Source organism: Eucyclogobius newberryi, unplaced genomic scaffold (assembly GCF_026437365.1).
Source record: "Eucyclogobius newberryi isolate DKJ021-1_F unplaced genomic scaffold, fEucNew1.0.hap1 SCAF_50, whole genome shotgun sequence".
NCBI classification, from domain to species: domain Eukaryota; kingdom Metazoa; phylum Chordata; class Actinopteri; order Gobiiformes; family Gobiidae; genus Eucyclogobius; species Eucyclogobius newberryi.
In genome coordinates this window covers 540,840-555,000 of record NW_027316168.1, presented here as the reverse complement: position 1 = coordinate 555,000, position 14,161 = coordinate 540,840, and the positions used below count along the sequence as shown (strand labels likewise).

The window sequence follows — 14,161 nt, the reverse complement described above, 5'->3', positions numbered from 1 at the left end:
CTCACGGCCATACCAGCCTGGACCAGCCCGATCTCGTCTGATCTCGGAAGCCAAGCAGGGTTGGGCCTGGTTAGTACTTGGATGGGAGACCGCCTGGGAATACCAGGTGCTGTGAGCATTTTCACACTTTTTCACCTGTCAAAAAAAAAAAAAAAAGAAGTTTTTCATTGAGATATCCCAATTTTGACCGAGCAAGTGGCGTGAAGGTACTCTTCACGAAAAGACAGTGTTTGATATAAAAAAGGCCGTTTTGACCTGGAACATTTCGCTCACGGCCATACCACCCTGGACCTGCCCGATCTCGTCTGATCTCGGAAGCCAAGCAGGGTTGGGCCTGGTTAGTACTTGGATGGGAGACCGCCTGGGAATACCAGGTGCTGTGAGCATTTTCACACTTTTTCACCTGTCAAAAAAAAAAAAAAAAAAAAAAAAGAAGTTTTTCATTGAGATATCCCAATTTTGACCGAGCAAGTGGCGTGAAGGTACTCTTCACGAAAAGACAGTGTTTGATATAAAAAAGGCCGTTTTGACCTGGAACATTTCGCTCACGGCCATACCAGCCTGGACCAGCCCGATCTCGTCTGATCTCGGAAGCCAAGCAGGGTTGGGCCTGGTTAGTACTTGGATGGGAGACCGCCTGGGAATACCAGGTGCTGTGAGCATTTTCACACTTTTTCACCTGTCAAAAAAAAAAAAAAAAAAAAAAAAGAAGTTTTTCATTGAGATATCCCAATTTTGACCGAGCAAGTGGCGTGAAGGTACTCTTCACGAAAAGACAGTGTTTGATGCAAAAAAAGCCATTTATACGAGTTTTGACCTGGAACATTTCGCTCACGGCCATACCACCCTGGAACAGCCCGATCTCGTTTGATCTCGGAAGCCAAGCGGGGTTGGGCCTTGTTAGTACTTGGATGGAACACCGCCTGGGAATACCAGGTGCTGTGAGCATTTTCACACTTTTTCACCCGTCAAAAAAAAGAAGTTTTTCATTGAGATATCCCAATTTTGACCGAGCAAGTGGCGTGAAGGTACTCTTCACGAAAAGACAGTGTTTGATATAAAAAAGGCCGTTTTGACCTGGAACATTTCGCTCACGGCCATACCACCCTGGACCAGCCCGATCTCGTCTGATCTCGGAAGCCAAGCAGGGTTGGGCCTGGTTAGTACTTGGATGGGAGACCGCCTGGGAATACCAGGTGCTGTGAGCATTTTCACACTTTTTCACCTGTCAAAAAAAAAAAAAAAAGAAGTTTTTCATTGAGATATCCCAATTTTGACCGAGCAAGTGGCGTGAAGGTACTCTTCACGAAAAGACAGTGTTTGATATAAAAAAGGCCGTTTTGACCTGGAACATTTCGCTCACGGCCATACCACCCTGGACCTGCCCGATCTCGTCTGATCTCGGAAGCCAAGCAGGGTTGGGCCTGGTTAGTACTTGGATGGGAGACCGCCTGGGAATACCAGGTGCTGTGAGCATTTTCACACTTTTTCACCTGTCAAAAAAAAAAAAAAAAAAAAAAAAGAAGTTTTTCATTGAGATATCCCAATTTTGACCGAGCAAGTGGCGTGAAGGTACTCTTCACGAAAAGACAGTGTTTGATATAAAAAAGGCCGTTTTGACCTGGAACATTTCGCTCACGGCCATACCAGCCTGGACCAGCCCGATCTCGTCTGATCTCGGAAGCCAAGCAGGGTTGGGCCTGGTTAGTACTTGGATGGGAGACCGCCTGGGAATACCAGGTGCTGTGAGCATTTTCACACTTTTTCACCTGTCAAAAAAAAAAAAAAAAAAAAAAAAGAAGTTTTTCATTGAGATATCCCAATTTTGACCGAGCAAGTGGCGTGAAGGTACTCTTCACGAAAAGACAGTGTTTGATGCAAAAAAAGCCATTTATACGAGTTTTGACCTGGAACATTTCGCTCACGGCCATACCACCCTGGAACAGCCCGATCTCGTTTGATCTCGGAAGCCAAGCGGGGTTGGGCCTTGTTAGTACTTGGATGGAACACCGCCTGGGAATACCAGGTGCTGTGAGCATTTTCACACTTTTTCACCCGTCAAAAAAAAGAAGTTTTTCATTGAGATATCCCAATTTTGACCGAGCAAGTGGCGTGAAGGTACTCTTCACGAAAAGACAGTGTTTGATATAAAAAAGGCCGTTTTGACCTGGAACATTTCGCTCACGGCCATACCACCCTGGACCAGCCCGATCTCGTCTGATCTCGGAAGCCAAGCAGGGTTGGGCCTGGTTAGTACTTGGATGGGAGACCGCCTGGGAATACCAGGTGCTGTGAGCATTTTCACACTTTTTCACCTGTCAAAAAAAAAAAAAAAAAAAAAAAGAAGTTTTTCATTGAGATATCCCAATTTTGACCGAGCAAGTGGCGTGAAGGTACTCTTCACGAAAAGACAGTGTTTGATATAAAAAAGGCCGTTTTGACCTGGAACATTTCGCTCACGGCCATACCAGCCTGGACCAGCCCGATCTCGTCTGATCTCGGAAGCCAAGCAGGGTTGGGCCTGGTTAGTACTTGGATGGGAGACCGCCTGGGAATACCAGGTGCTGTGAGCATTTTCACACTTTTTCACCTGTCAAAAAAAAAAAAAAAAAAAAAAAAAAAAAAAGAAGTTTTTCATTGAGATATCCCAATTTTGACCGAGCAAGTGGCGTGAAGGTACTCTTCACGAAAAGACAGTGTTTGATATAAAAAAGGCCGTTTTGACCTGGAACATTTCGCTCACGGCCATACCACCCTGGACCTGCCCGATCTCGTCTGATCTCGGAAGCCAAGCAGGGTTGGGCCTGGTTAGTACTTGGATGGGAGACCGCCTGGGAATACCAGGTGCTGTGAGCATTTTCACACTTTTTCACCTGTCAAAAAAAAAAAAAAAAAAAAAAAAAGAAGTTTTTCATTGAGATATCCCAATTTTGACCGAGCAAGTGGCGTGAAGGTACTCTTCACGAAAAGACAGTGTTTGATATAAAAAAGGCCATTTTGACCTGGAACATTTCGCTCACGGCCATACCACCCTGGACCTGCCCGATCTCGTCTGATCTCGGAAGCCAAGCAGGGTTGGGCCTGGTTAGTACTTGGATGGGAGACCGCCTGGGAATACCAGGTGCTGTGAGCATTTTCACACTTTTTCACCTGTCAAAAAAAAAAAAAAAAAAAAAAAAAGAAGTTTTTCATTGAGATATCCCAATTTTGACCGAGCAAGTGGCGTGAAGGTACTCTTCACGAAAAGACAGTGTTTGATATAAAAAAGGCCGTTTTGACCTGGAACATTTCGCTCACGGCCATACCAGCCTGGACCAGCCCGATCTCGTCTGATCTCGGAAGCCAAGCAGGGTTGGGCCTGGTTAGTACTTGGATGGGAGACCGCCTGGGAATACCAGGTGCTGTGAGCATTTTCACACTTTTTCACCTGTCAAAAAAAAAAAAAAAAAAAAAAAAGAAGTTTTTCATTGAGATATCCCAATTTTGACCGAGCAAGTGGCGTGAAGGTACTCTTCACGAAAAGACAGTGTTTGATATAAAAAAGGCCATTTTGACCTGGAACATTTCGCTCACGGCCATACCACCCTGGACCTGCCCGATCTCGTCTGATCTCGGAAGCCAAGCAGGGTTGGGCCTGGTTAGTACTTGGATGGGAGACCGCCTGGGAATACCAGGTGCTGTGAGCATTTTCACACTTTTTCACCTGTCAAAAAAAAAAAAAAAAAAAAAAAAGAAGTTTTTCATTGAGATATCCCAATTTTGACCGAGCAAGTGGCGTGAAGGTACTCTTCACGAAAAGACAGTGTTTGATATAAAAAAGGCCGTTTTGACCTGGAACATTTCGCTCACGGCCATACCAGCCTGGACCAGCCCGATCTCGTCTGATCACGGAAGCCAAGCAGGGTTGGGCCTGGTTAGTACTTGGATGGGAGACCGCCTGGGAATACCAGGTGCTGTGAGCATTTTCACACTTTTTCACCTGTCAAAAAAAAAAAAAAAAAAAAAAAAGAAGTTTTTCATTGAGATATCCCAATTTTGACCGAGCAAGTGGCGTGAAGGTACTCTTCACGAAAAGACAGTGTTTGATATAAAAAAGGCCGTTTTGACCTGGAACATTTCGCTCACGGCCATACCAGCCTGGACCAGCCCGATCTCGTCTGATCTCGGAAGCCAAGCAGGGTTGGGCCTGGTTAGTACTTGGATGGGAGACCGCCTGGGAATACCAGGTGCTGTGAGCATTTTCACACTTTTTCACCTGTCAAAAAAAAAAAAAAAAAAAAAAAAGAAGTTTTTCATTGAGATATCCCAATTTTGACCGAGCAAGTGGCGTGAAGGTACTCTTCACGAAAAGACAGTGTTTGATATAAAAAAGGCCGTTTTGACCTGGAACATTTCGCTCACGGCCATACCAGCCTGGACCAGCCCGATCTCGTCTGATCTCGGAAGCCAAGCAGGGTTGGGCCTGGTTAGTACTTGGATGGGAGACCGCCTGGGAATACCAGGTGCTGTGAGCATTTTCACACTTTTTCACCTGTCAAAAAAAAAAAAAAAAAAAAAAAGAAGTTTTTCATTGAGATATCCCAATTTTGACCGAGCAAGTGGCGTGAAGGTACTCTTCACGAAAAGACAGTGTTTGATATAAAAAAGGCCGTTTTGACCTGGAACATTTCGCTCACGGCCATACCACCCTGGACCTGCCCGATCTCGTCTGATCTCGGAAGCCAAGCAGGGTTGGGCCTGGTTAGTACTTGGATGGGAGACCGCCTGGGAATACCAGGTGCTGTGAGCATTTTCACACTTTTTCACCTGTCAAAAAAAAAAAAAAAAAAAAAAAAGAAGTTTTTCATTGAGATATCCCAATTTTGACCGAGCAAGTGGCGTGAAGGTACTCTTCACGAAAAGACAGTGTTTGATGCAAAAAAAGCCATTTATACGAGTTTTGACCTGGAACATTTCGCTCACGGCCATACCACCCTGGACCAGCCCGATCTCGTCTGATCTCGGAAGCCAAGCAGGGTTGGGCCTGGTTAGTACTTGGATGGGAGACCGCCTGGGAATACCAGGTGCTGTGAGCATTTTCACACTTTTTCACCTGTCAAAAAAAAAAAAAAAAAAAAAAAAAGAAGTTTTTCATTGAGATATCCCAATTTTGACCGAGCAAGTGGCGTGAAGGTACTCTTCACGAAAAGACAGTGTTTGATGCAAAAAAAGCCATTTATACGAGTTTTGACCTGGAACATTTCGCTCACGGCCATACCACCCTGGAACAGCCCGATCTCGTTTGATCTCGGAAGCCAAGCGGGGTTGGGCCTTGTTAGTACTTGGATGGAACACCGCCTGGGAATACCAGGTGCTGTGAGCATTTTCACACTTTTTCACCCGTCAAAAAAAAGAAGTTTTTCATTGAGATATCCCAATTTTGACCGAGCAAGTGGCGTGAAGGTACTCTTCACGAAAAGACAGTGTTTGATATAAAAAAGGCCGTTTTGACCTGGAACATTTCGCTCACGGCCATACCACCCTGGACCAGCCCGATCTCGTCTGATCTCGGAAGCCAAGCAGGGTTGGGCCTGGTTAGTACTTGGATGGGAGACCGCCTGGGAATACCAGGTGCTGTGAGCATTTTCACACTTTTTCACCCGTCAAAAAAAAAAAAGAAGTTTTTCATTGAGATATCCCAATTTTGACCGAGCAAGTGGCGTGAAGGTACTCTTCACGAAAAGACAGTGTTTGATATAAAAAAGGCCGTTTTGACCTGGAACATTTCGCTCACGGCCATACCACCCTGGACCTGCCCGATCTCGTCTGATCTCGGAAGCCAAGCAGGGTTGGGCCTGGTTAGTACTTGGATGGGAGACCGCCTGGGAATACCAGGTGCTGTGAGCATTTTCACACTTTTTCACCTGTCAAAAAAAAAAAAAAAAAAAAAAAAGAAGTTTTTCATTGAGATATCCCAATTTTGACCGAGCAAGTGGCGTGAAGGTACTCTTCACGAAAAGACAGTGTTTGATATAAAAAAGGCCGTTTTGACCTGGAACATTTCGCTCACGGCCATACCAGCCTGGACCAGCCCGATCTCGTCTGATCACGGAAGCCAAGCAGGGTTGGGCCTGGTTAGTACTTGGATGGGAGACCGCCTGGGAATACCAGGTGCTGTGAGCATTTTCACACTTTTTCACCTGTCAAAAAAAAAAAAAAAAAAAAAAAAGAAGTTTTTCATTGAGATATCCCAATTTTGACCGAGCAAGTGGCGTGAAGGTACTCTTCACGAAAAGACAGTGTTTGATATAAAAAAGGCCGTTTTGACCTGGAACATTTCGCTCACGGCCATACCAGCCTGGACCAGCCCGATCTCGTCTGATCTCGGAAGCCAAGCAGGGTTGGGCCTGGTTAGTACTTGGATGGGAGACCGCCTGGGAATACCAGGTGCTGTGAGCATTTTCACACTTTTTCACCTGTCAAAAAAAAAAAAAAAAAAAAAAAAGAAGTTTTTCATTGAGATATCCCAATTTTGACCGAGCAAGTGGCGTGAAGGTACTCTTCACGAAAAGACAGTGTTTGATATAAAAAAGGCCATTTTGACCTGGAACATTTCGCTCACGGCCATACCACCCTGGACCTGCCCGATCTCGTCTGATCTCGGAAGCCAAGCAGGGTTGGGCCTGGTTAGTACTTGGATGGGAGACCGCCTGGGAATACCAGGTGCTGTGAGCATTTTCACACTTTTTCACCTGTCAAAAAAAAAAAAAAAAAAAAAAAAGAAGTTTTTCATTGAGATATCCCAATTTTGACCGAGCAAGTGGCGTGAAGGTACTCTTCACGAAAAGACAGTGTTTGATATAAAAAAGGCCGTTTTGACCTGGAACATTTCGCTCACGGCCATACCACCCTGGACCTGCCCGATCTCGTCTGATCTCGGAAGCCAAGCAGGGTTGGGCCTGGTTAGTACTTGGATGGGAGACCGCCTGGGAATACCAGGTGCTGTGAGCATTTTCACACTTTTTCACCTGTCAAAAAAAAAAAAAAAAAAAAAAAAGAAGTTTTTCATTGAGATATCCCAATTTTGACCGAGCAAGTGGCGTGAAGGTACTCTTCACGAAAAGACAGTGTTTGATATAAAAAAGGCCGTTTTGACCTGGAACATTTCGCTCACGGCCATACCAGCCTGGACCAGCCCGATCTCGTCTGATCTCGGAAGCCAAGCAGGGTTGGGCCTGGTTAGTACTTGGATGGGAGACCGCCTGGGAATACCAGGTGCTGTGAGCATTTTCACACTTTTTCACCTGTCAAAAAAAAAAAAAAAAAAAAAAAAGAAGTTTTTCATTGAGATATCCCAATTTTGACCGAGCAAGTGGCGTGAAGGTACTCTTCACGAAAAGACAGTGTTTGATATAAAAAAGGCCGTTTTGACCTGGAACATTTCGCTCACGGCCATACCACCCTGGACCTGCCCGATCTCGTCTGATCTCGGAAGCCAAGCAGGGTTGGGCCTGGTTAGTACTTGGATGGGAGACCGCCTGGGAATACCAGGTGCTGTGAGCATTTTCACACTTTTTCACCTGTCAAAAAAAAAAAAAAAAAAAAAAAAGAAGTTTTTCATTGAGATATCCCAATTTTGACCGAGCAAGTGGCGTGAAGGTACTCTTCACGAAAAGACAGTGTTTGATATAAAAAAGGCCGTTTTGACCTGGAACATTTCGCTCACGGCCATACCAGCCTGGACCAGCCCGATCTCGTCTGATCTCGGAAGCCAAGCAGGGTTGGGCCTGGTTAGTACTTGGATGGGAGACCGCCTGGGAATACCAGGTGCTGTGAGCATTTTCACACTTTTTCACCTGTCAAAAAAAAAAAAAAAAAAAAAAAAGAAGTTTTTCATTGAGATATCCCAATTTTGACCGAGCAAGTGGCGTGAAGGTACTCTTCACGAAAAGACAGTGTTTGATATAAAAAAGGCCGTTTTGACCTGGAACATTTCGCTCACGGCCATACCAGCCTGGACCAGCCCGATCTCGTCTGATCTCGGAAGCCAAGCAGGGTTGGGCCTGGTTAGTACTTGGATGGGAGACCGCCTGGGAATACCAGGTGCTGTGAGCATTTTCACACTTTTTCACCTGTCAAAAAAAAAAAAAAAAAAAAAAAGAAGTTTTTCATTGAGATATCCCAATTTTGACCGAGCAAGTGGCGTGAAGGTACTCTTCACGAAAAGACAGTGTTTGATATAAAAAAGGCCGTTTTGACCTGGAACATTTCGCTCACGGCCATACCACCCTGGACCTGCCCGATCTCGTCTGATCTCGGAAGCCAAGCAGGGTTGGGCCTGGTTAGTACTTGGATGGGAGACCGCCTGGGAATACCAGGTGCTGTGAGCATTTTCACACTTTTTCACCTGTCAAAAAAAAAAAAAAAAAAGAAGTTTTTCATTGAGATATCCCAATTTTGACCGAGCAAGTGGCGTGAAGGTACTCTTCACGAAAAGACAGTGTTTGATATAAAAAAGGCCGTTTTGACCTGGAACATTTCGCTCACGGCCATACCACCCTGGACCAGCCCGATCTCGTCTGATCTCGGAAGCCAAGCAGGGTTGGGCCTGGTTAGTACTTGGATGGGAGACCGCCTGGGAATACCAGGTGCTGTGAGCATTTTCACACTTTTTCACCCGTCAAAAAAAAGAAGTTTTTCATTGAGATATCCCAATTTTGACCGAGCAAGTGGCGTGAAGGTACTCTTCACGAAAAGACAGTGTTTGATATAAAAAAGGCCGTTTTGACCTGGAACATTTCGCTCACGGCCATACCACCCTGGACCAGCCCGATCTCGTCTGATCTCGGAAGCCAAGCAGGGTTGGGCCTGGTTAGTACTTGGATGGGAGACCGCCTGGGAATACCAGGTGCTGTGAGCATTTTCACACTTTTTCACCTGTCAAAAAAAAAAAAGAAAAAAAAAAAAAGAAGTTTTTCATTGAGATATCCCAATTTTGACCGAGCAAGTGGCGTGAAGGTACTCTTCACGAAAAGACAGTGTTTGATGCAAAAAAAGCCATTTATACGAGTTTTGACCTGGAACATTTCGCTCACGGCCATACCACCCTGGAACAGCCCGATCTCGTTTGATCTCGGAAGCCAAGCGGGGTTGGGCCTTGTTAGTACTTGGATGGAACACCGCCTGGGAATACCAGGTGCTGTGAGCATTTTCACACTTTTTCACCCGTCAAAAAAAAAAAAGAAGTTTTTCATTGAGATATCCCAATTTTGACCGAGCAAGTGGCGTGAAGGTACTCTTCACGAAAAGACAGTGTTTGATATAAAAAAGGCCGTTTTGACCTGGAACATTTCGCTCACGGCCATACCACCCTGGACCAGCCCGATCTCGTCTGATCTCGGAAGCCAAGCAGGGTTGGGCCTGGTTAGTACTTGGATGGGAGACCGCCTGGGAATACCAGGTGCTGTGAGCATTTTCACACTTTTTCACCTGTCAAAAAAAAAAAAAAAAAAGAAGTTTTTCATTGAGATATCCCAATTTTGACCGAGCAAGTGGCGTGAAGGTACTCTTCACGAAAAGACAGTGTTTGATATAAAAAAGGCCGTTTTGACCTGGAACATTTCGCTCACGGCCATACCACCCTGGACCAGCCCGATCTCGTCTGATCTCGGAAGCCAAGCAGGGTTGGGCCTGGTTAGTACTTGGATGGGAGACCGCCTGGGAATACCAGGTGCTGTGAGCATTTTTACACTTTTTCACCTGTCAAAAAAAAAAAAAAAAAAAAAAAGAAGTTTTTCATTGAGATATCCCAATTTTGACCGAGCAAGTGGCGTGAAGGTACTCTTCACGAAAAGACAGTGTTTGATATAAAAAAGGCCGTTTTGACCTGGAACATTTCGCTCACGGCCATACCAGCCTGGACCAGCCCGATCTCGTCTGATCTCGGAAGCCAAGCAGGGTTGGGCCTGGTTAGTACTTGGATGGGAGACCGCCTGGGAATACCAGGTGCTGTGAGCATTTTCACACTTTTTCACCTGTCAAAAAAAAAAAAAAAAAAGAAGTTTTTCATTGAGATATCCCAATTTTGACCGAGCAAGTGGCGTGAAGGTACTCTTCACGAAAAGACAGTGTTTGATATAAAAAAGGCCGTTTTGACCTGGAACATTTCGCTCACGGCCATACCACCCTGGACCAGCCCGATCTCGTCTGATCTCGGAAGCCAAGCAGGGTTGGGCCTGGTTAGTACTTGGATGGGAGACCGCCTGGGAATACCAGGTGCTGTGAGCATTTTCACACTTTTTCACCTGTCAAAAAAAAAAAAAAAAAAGAAGTTTTTCATTGAGATATCCCAATTTTGACCGAGCAAGTGGCGTGAAGGTACTCTTCACGAAAAGACAGTGTTTGATATAAAAAAGGCCGTTTTGACCTGGAACATTTCGCTCACGGCCATACCACCCTGGACCAGCCCGATCTCGTCTGATCTCGGAAGCCAAGCAGGGTTGGGCCTGGTTAGTACTTGGATGGGAGACCGCCTGGGAATACCAGGTGCTGTGAGCATTTTCACACTTTTTCACCTGTCAAAAAAAAGAAGTTTTTCATTGAGATATCCCAATTTTGACCGAGCAAGTGGCGTGAAGGTACTCTTCACGAAAAGACAGTGTTTGATATAAAAAAGGCCGTTTTGACCTGGAACATTTCGCTCACGGCCATACCACCCTGGACCCGCCCGATCTCGTCTGATCTCGGAAGCTAAGCTGGGCTGGGCCTGGTTAGTACTTGGATGGGAGACCTCCTTGAAATACCAGGTGCTGTGAGCAAAACTACCCCCATTACACACAGGAACAGTAGAGCCTAAGACTTGTCCTTTCCATGGGAACAAAGGGGATAGCAACAGCCTCGGCAGCCTAAGACTGTTCCTCCATGATCAGGAACAGCAACAGCACAAATACTGGTCCTCCATGGGAACAAAGGGAATAGCAACAGCCTCGGCAGTCTAAGACTATTCCTCCATGATCAGGAACAGTAGCGGTCTAAGACTGGTACTCCATGGGAACAAAGGGAACAGCAGCGACGGTCTGGCAGTCTAAGACTATCCCTCCATGATGCAAGGAACAGCAGCACGTAAAACTGGTCCTCCCTGGTTGTATATGGCGAAAACTGGTAACTCCAGGTGAGAACTGGGCTGTGTCAGACTGTTCTTCCATGAGAAAGGAAAAGCAACAGCGCAATACTGGTCCTCCATGGGGAAAGGGAATAGCGACAGCCTCGGCAGTATAAGACTATTCCTCCATGTTCAAGGAACAATTGCAGTCTAAGTCTCGTCCTGCATGGGAAAAAAGGGAGCAGCAGCAGTCTTGAAACGGGGGCTTCCCCTCGCCGGAGGGCAGGGAAGTCTATACTTTAGACCAGCCCCTTTGCAATCAGTGCAGGTGCGTGCAATTTGTGGTGTGCTGCATGGTCTGGAGCTGGAGGTTTGGGAGTTTTTTTTGAGTTTTTAATCGTTATTTTGGTCATTTTCATTTACTTTTTTCAGTTCTTTTGTTTGTTCCCCTCCCAGTAAACTTACTGGGAGGTGGATTTTTTGTTTTTTGTGAGCATGGCTCAAAGGACGGACAACACGGCATCGGACACTGGAATGGACACGACAAAGGCAAGACAAAGTTTGAATGAATCTGTAAATAATAGAAAGAACGAAGAAAGAAGAATGAAATTTATGAAAGAACTCACTGTGGTGTTGGAGTTGACGGAGGGTGCACAAATCACGCCACTAGCTTTTTTGAAATCGACTCAGGAGGTGTGCGGCTCCATAGTAGCGTGCAGACTCATCTCGAAGGACAAATATGAAGTAACCGTCAGTACCACTAAAGCGAAGGAGCGGCTCCTGGACGGGTACTGCATTGGAGGAGTCAGGGTTCACGCCCGTGACATCTCGGTGGATGAGCTGGTCGTGTCCTTCATGGGGCTGCCGGCTTATATCGAGGACGAGGAGATCCTGGCCAAGCTCTACGCCTGGGGGGTCTCTGCGGTCTCCGAGGTGAGGAGGAGAATGTGGCCGGGGACGAACGTGGCGGACGGCACCAGGTTTGTACGGGTAAGGTTCACGGACACGGTGCAGTCCTTACCGTATTCTGTCAGGTTTGACACCGCGGGGGGCCCCGAGTACTTCAGGGTAATACACGACAGGCAGGTGCGGGTGTGTAGGGGGTGTCTCCAGCCTGGCCATATTCTGAGGGAGTGCCCTGACTTTCTGTGCCGCAACTGCGGGAGCCAGGGGCATTACGCGCGCGAGTGCGTCGCGCAGCGGGCCCCGAAGTGCAGAGAGTGCCGCATGTTCCGCCACTTATGTCCGTGTGGTGCGGGTGACAGAGGGGAGGACAGAGGGGAGGACAGAGGGGAGGATAGGGAGGACGCCATTGGAGGAGAGAGCAGTGACGTGGCCCAGAACGTGCCCGCAACTGCTCTCTCCGAAGTAGAGGAGTTTTTGGAGGAGGAGGCTGTGGAGGAGTCAGGGGAGCCAGAGGTGTCTGGCTCCTCTTGCTCCTCTGACTCCTCAGACGAGGAGGCGTCCGTCGCACTGGAGATGGTGCTCGGCTCAGCGCTGGCGTCTGGGAAGGTGGGAGCAGGACAAACTGCTCCTCCTGACCAGAGGGAGGGGACTCGTGAGGGTCCAACTCCTAAGCCCGTGGAGGAAGAGGCTGAACCCGGGAGGAGGATGGGTGCGGGACAGGCCCCGCATCTTACCTCCAAAGGGGGGGACATCACCACAGGGCTGGGTGATGATCCCAAGCTCCAGTCGGACGGTGGTAAGAGGGGACAGGTGGAGAAGAAGGATAAGAAAGGGGCAAGACGCAGGAAGCAGGTGGCAGGAGACGGAGAGGGCGCTGCTGCTGAGAGCGGCTCTGCCTCCTCCGTTCCAACCACTTCAAAAGCGCCAGCAGAAAGCTCCATCAACCCACCATCCTCCACACGCAGCTCTGCCCCACGAGGTGAGCTCGAGACTGTTTTTAATGATGACTTCATGGATTTCTCCACCCGTGAAGTCAGAAAAAGAGTGTGGCAGTCGGATGCGACGGGCGCCAAAAAGAAGTCTAAATAAAAGATGGGTTACATCCTCCAAGGTCTCCTCTTAATGGCGTTCTCCTTGTCCTCTTGGAACGCAGGCGGCCTGCGGAGCCCAGTGCGGATGCAGAGCGCGTTACACTTTTCCAAGTGGGACGTGCTCTGCATCCAAGAAACGCACTGGGATGTCAGCCACGCGCAACAAGTGCGGAGCATGGGAGTGGGCTCTGTATTTTGGGCCCTGGGCACGGCGTGCTCGCGCGGTGTGGCCACGGTGGTGAGGCCTGGTGTCTTAGGCCAACCCACCCTGGTACACGCCGACCCAGAGGGCTCCTTCCTGGTCCTGGACTTCACGGACACAGTGAAGTTCAGACTAATTAACATCTACGCCCCGAACAATGATGGTCTGAGGAGGCAATTCTTCAAAAAAATATTTCGCTTTGCGAACGACAATACAATCATAATCGGTGACTTTAATACAACACTTTGCAAGACAGACATCGGCATTAACAACTCTTTTAAAAACAGCACTGCCAGGACAGCCCTGTTGGAAGAAGCCGCCAGCAGGAACCTGACGGAGGTGTGGCGGTTCGTCCACCCCTTCCTGAAGGATTTCTCCAGGCGGCAGGTCGTCCAGGGCGTCCTGAAGCAGTCCCGCATTGACCTCTGTTTTGCCTCCTCAGACCTGGCACAGAGAGTCAGTGGTGCTTCCTACAAGTGGTCAGGCTTGAGTGATCACTCCACTTTAGATATTTATTTTGGGTTAGTTTCATCACCGAGGAATGGAGGACTGTGGGTCCTAAACAGCTCCATCCTCGGTGATGAAACTTTTTGTAGGAAAATGGACTTTTTGTTTGATGTATTTGACATGGAGCTGGAGCTGATCGACAGCGTGGTCGATTGGTGGCCGACGGCAAAAACACGCATTAAAAAGCTCTGTGTCAATTACAGCAAACACAAGGCGTGGCTGTCGACCAGGAGGGAGACCGCTCTCCGCCAGCGCCTGCAGGTCCTGGACCAGGGCGCAGCTTCCACCACTGGCCCTGTGGATCCAGAGTACCTGGTGGTGCGCGCTGAGCTGGAGCAGCTGGAGGTAAGTAGGTGTCAGGGTGCAATTTTGAGG

At 47.6% G+C, this 14,161-nt stretch overlaps 36 non-coding genes and 4 pseudogenes across 36 annotated transcripts in view; all 40 read left to right on the top strand.

The window, feature by feature from the left end:
• LOC140382398 (5S ribosomal RNA) overlaps window positions 1-118 on the top strand; it is a 119-nt gene extending 1 nt beyond the window's left edge. Inside the window, exon 1 of the ribosomal RNA XR_011931822.1 lies at window positions 1-118. This exon is cut by the window's left edge and continues 1 nt beyond it. This is a non-coding gene — a ribosomal RNA (5S ribosomal RNA).
• A 149-nt stretch (window positions 119-267) lies between these two features.
• LOC140382819 (5S ribosomal RNA) lies at window positions 268-386 on the top strand. The gene has a single exon (XR_011932069.1). It is a non-coding gene; the product is annotated as a 5S ribosomal RNA (ribosomal RNA).
• Window positions 387-543: 157 nt separating this feature from the next.
• LOC140382396 (5S ribosomal RNA) lies at window positions 544-662 on the top strand. Its single transcript, XR_011931821.1, has one exon. It is a non-coding gene; the product is annotated as a 5S ribosomal RNA (ribosomal RNA).
• Window positions 663-829: 167 nt separating this feature from the next.
• Window positions 830-948, top strand: LOC140382839 (5S ribosomal RNA; annotated as a pseudogene).
• A 141-nt stretch (window positions 949-1,089) lies between these two features.
• LOC140381922 (5S ribosomal RNA) lies at window positions 1,090-1,208 on the top strand. The gene has a single exon (XR_011931393.1). It is a non-coding gene; the product is annotated as a 5S ribosomal RNA (ribosomal RNA).
• A 149-nt stretch (window positions 1,209-1,357) lies between these two features.
• Window positions 1,358-1,476, top strand: LOC140382807 (5S ribosomal RNA). Its single transcript, XR_011932068.1, has one exon. It is a non-coding gene; the product is annotated as a 5S ribosomal RNA (ribosomal RNA).
• Window positions 1,477-1,633: 157 nt separating this feature from the next.
• On the top strand, window positions 1,634-1,752 carry LOC140382395 (5S ribosomal RNA). The gene has a single exon (XR_011931820.1). It is a non-coding gene; the product is annotated as a 5S ribosomal RNA (ribosomal RNA).
• Window positions 1,753-1,919: 167 nt separating this feature from the next.
• On the top strand, window positions 1,920-2,038 carry LOC140382837 (5S ribosomal RNA; annotated as a pseudogene).
• Window positions 2,039-2,179: 141 nt separating this feature from the next.
• LOC140381921 (5S ribosomal RNA) lies at window positions 2,180-2,298 on the top strand. The gene has a single exon (XR_011931392.1). It is a non-coding gene; the product is annotated as a 5S ribosomal RNA (ribosomal RNA).
• A 156-nt stretch (window positions 2,299-2,454) lies between these two features.
• LOC140382394 (5S ribosomal RNA) lies at window positions 2,455-2,573 on the top strand. Its single transcript, XR_011931819.1, has one exon. It is a non-coding gene; the product is annotated as a 5S ribosomal RNA (ribosomal RNA).
• A 164-nt stretch (window positions 2,574-2,737) lies between these two features.
• Window positions 2,738-2,856, top strand: LOC140382795 (5S ribosomal RNA). The gene has a single exon (XR_011932067.1). It is a non-coding gene; the product is annotated as a 5S ribosomal RNA (ribosomal RNA).
• Window positions 2,857-3,014: 158 nt separating this feature from the next.
• LOC140382783 (5S ribosomal RNA) lies at window positions 3,015-3,133 on the top strand. The gene has a single exon (XR_011932066.1). It is a non-coding gene; the product is annotated as a 5S ribosomal RNA (ribosomal RNA).
• A 158-nt stretch (window positions 3,134-3,291) lies between these two features.
• LOC140382393 (5S ribosomal RNA) lies at window positions 3,292-3,410 on the top strand. Its single transcript, XR_011931818.1, has one exon. It is a non-coding gene; the product is annotated as a 5S ribosomal RNA (ribosomal RNA).
• A 157-nt stretch (window positions 3,411-3,567) lies between these two features.
• LOC140382771 (5S ribosomal RNA) lies at window positions 3,568-3,686 on the top strand. The gene has a single exon (XR_011932065.1). It is a non-coding gene; the product is annotated as a 5S ribosomal RNA (ribosomal RNA).
• Window positions 3,687-3,843: 157 nt separating this feature from the next.
• Window positions 3,844-3,962, top strand: LOC140382646 (5S ribosomal RNA). Its single transcript, XR_011932052.1, has one exon. It is a non-coding gene; the product is annotated as a 5S ribosomal RNA (ribosomal RNA).
• Window positions 3,963-4,119: 157 nt separating this feature from the next.
• On the top strand, window positions 4,120-4,238 carry LOC140382392 (5S ribosomal RNA). The gene has a single exon (XR_011931817.1). It is a non-coding gene; the product is annotated as a 5S ribosomal RNA (ribosomal RNA).
• Window positions 4,239-4,395: 157 nt separating this feature from the next.
• On the top strand, window positions 4,396-4,514 carry LOC140382391 (5S ribosomal RNA). Its single transcript, XR_011931816.1, has one exon. It is a non-coding gene; the product is annotated as a 5S ribosomal RNA (ribosomal RNA).
• A 156-nt stretch (window positions 4,515-4,670) lies between these two features.
• Window positions 4,671-4,789, top strand: LOC140382758 (5S ribosomal RNA). The gene has a single exon (XR_011932064.1). It is a non-coding gene; the product is annotated as a 5S ribosomal RNA (ribosomal RNA).
• Window positions 4,790-4,956: 167 nt separating this feature from the next.
• LOC140381919 (5S ribosomal RNA) lies at window positions 4,957-5,075 on the top strand. Its single transcript, XR_011931391.1, has one exon. It is a non-coding gene; the product is annotated as a 5S ribosomal RNA (ribosomal RNA).
• A 168-nt stretch (window positions 5,076-5,243) lies between these two features.
• LOC140382835 (5S ribosomal RNA) lies at window positions 5,244-5,362 on the top strand (annotated as a pseudogene).
• A 141-nt stretch (window positions 5,363-5,503) lies between these two features.
• Window positions 5,504-5,622, top strand: LOC140381917 (5S ribosomal RNA). The gene has a single exon (XR_011931389.1). It is a non-coding gene; the product is annotated as a 5S ribosomal RNA (ribosomal RNA).
• Window positions 5,623-5,767: 145 nt separating this feature from the next.
• LOC140382746 (5S ribosomal RNA) lies at window positions 5,768-5,886 on the top strand. The gene has a single exon (XR_011932063.1). It is a non-coding gene; the product is annotated as a 5S ribosomal RNA (ribosomal RNA).
• Window positions 5,887-6,043: 157 nt separating this feature from the next.
• LOC140382645 (5S ribosomal RNA) lies at window positions 6,044-6,162 on the top strand. The gene has a single exon (XR_011932051.1). It is a non-coding gene; the product is annotated as a 5S ribosomal RNA (ribosomal RNA).
• A 157-nt stretch (window positions 6,163-6,319) lies between these two features.
• On the top strand, window positions 6,320-6,438 carry LOC140382390 (5S ribosomal RNA). The gene has a single exon (XR_011931815.1). It is a non-coding gene; the product is annotated as a 5S ribosomal RNA (ribosomal RNA).
• A 157-nt stretch (window positions 6,439-6,595) lies between these two features.
• LOC140382734 (5S ribosomal RNA) lies at window positions 6,596-6,714 on the top strand. Its single transcript, XR_011932062.1, has one exon. It is a non-coding gene; the product is annotated as a 5S ribosomal RNA (ribosomal RNA).
• A 157-nt stretch (window positions 6,715-6,871) lies between these two features.
• On the top strand, window positions 6,872-6,990 carry LOC140382722 (5S ribosomal RNA). Its single transcript, XR_011932061.1, has one exon. It is a non-coding gene; the product is annotated as a 5S ribosomal RNA (ribosomal RNA).
• A 157-nt stretch (window positions 6,991-7,147) lies between these two features.
• On the top strand, window positions 7,148-7,266 carry LOC140382389 (5S ribosomal RNA). Its single transcript, XR_011931814.1, has one exon. It is a non-coding gene; the product is annotated as a 5S ribosomal RNA (ribosomal RNA).
• A 157-nt stretch (window positions 7,267-7,423) lies between these two features.
• LOC140382709 (5S ribosomal RNA) lies at window positions 7,424-7,542 on the top strand. The gene has a single exon (XR_011932058.1). It is a non-coding gene; the product is annotated as a 5S ribosomal RNA (ribosomal RNA).
• A 157-nt stretch (window positions 7,543-7,699) lies between these two features.
• LOC140382388 (5S ribosomal RNA) lies at window positions 7,700-7,818 on the top strand. The gene has a single exon (XR_011931813.1). It is a non-coding gene; the product is annotated as a 5S ribosomal RNA (ribosomal RNA).
• A 157-nt stretch (window positions 7,819-7,975) lies between these two features.
• Window positions 7,976-8,094, top strand: LOC140382385 (5S ribosomal RNA). The gene has a single exon (XR_011931811.1). It is a non-coding gene; the product is annotated as a 5S ribosomal RNA (ribosomal RNA).
• A 156-nt stretch (window positions 8,095-8,250) lies between these two features.
• Window positions 8,251-8,369, top strand: LOC140382697 (5S ribosomal RNA). Its single transcript, XR_011932057.1, has one exon. It is a non-coding gene; the product is annotated as a 5S ribosomal RNA (ribosomal RNA).
• A 151-nt stretch (window positions 8,370-8,520) lies between these two features.
• LOC140381916 (5S ribosomal RNA) lies at window positions 8,521-8,639 on the top strand. The gene has a single exon (XR_011931388.1). It is a non-coding gene; the product is annotated as a 5S ribosomal RNA (ribosomal RNA).
• Window positions 8,640-8,780: 141 nt separating this feature from the next.
• LOC140381915 (5S ribosomal RNA) lies at window positions 8,781-8,899 on the top strand. Its single transcript, XR_011931387.1, has one exon. It is a non-coding gene; the product is annotated as a 5S ribosomal RNA (ribosomal RNA).
• A 169-nt stretch (window positions 8,900-9,068) lies between these two features.
• Window positions 9,069-9,187, top strand: LOC140382834 (5S ribosomal RNA; annotated as a pseudogene).
• Window positions 9,188-9,332: 145 nt separating this feature from the next.
• On the top strand, window positions 9,333-9,451 carry LOC140381914 (5S ribosomal RNA). The gene has a single exon (XR_011931386.1). It is a non-coding gene; the product is annotated as a 5S ribosomal RNA (ribosomal RNA).
• A 151-nt stretch (window positions 9,452-9,602) lies between these two features.
• On the top strand, window positions 9,603-9,721 carry LOC140381913 (5S ribosomal RNA). Its single transcript, XR_011931385.1, has one exon. It is a non-coding gene; the product is annotated as a 5S ribosomal RNA (ribosomal RNA).
• Window positions 9,722-9,877: 156 nt separating this feature from the next.
• Window positions 9,878-9,996, top strand: LOC140382384 (5S ribosomal RNA). Its single transcript, XR_011931810.1, has one exon. It is a non-coding gene; the product is annotated as a 5S ribosomal RNA (ribosomal RNA).
• Window positions 9,997-10,147: 151 nt separating this feature from the next.
• Window positions 10,148-10,266, top strand: LOC140381912 (5S ribosomal RNA). Its single transcript, XR_011931384.1, has one exon. It is a non-coding gene; the product is annotated as a 5S ribosomal RNA (ribosomal RNA).
• A 151-nt stretch (window positions 10,267-10,417) lies between these two features.
• LOC140381911 (5S ribosomal RNA) lies at window positions 10,418-10,536 on the top strand. The gene has a single exon (XR_011931383.1). It is a non-coding gene; the product is annotated as a 5S ribosomal RNA (ribosomal RNA).
• Window positions 10,537-10,677: 141 nt separating this feature from the next.
• On the top strand, window positions 10,678-10,796 carry LOC140382220 (5S ribosomal RNA). Its single transcript, XR_011931662.1, has one exon. It is a non-coding gene; the product is annotated as a 5S ribosomal RNA (ribosomal RNA).
• Window positions 10,797-14,161: the final 3,365 nt, after the last annotated feature.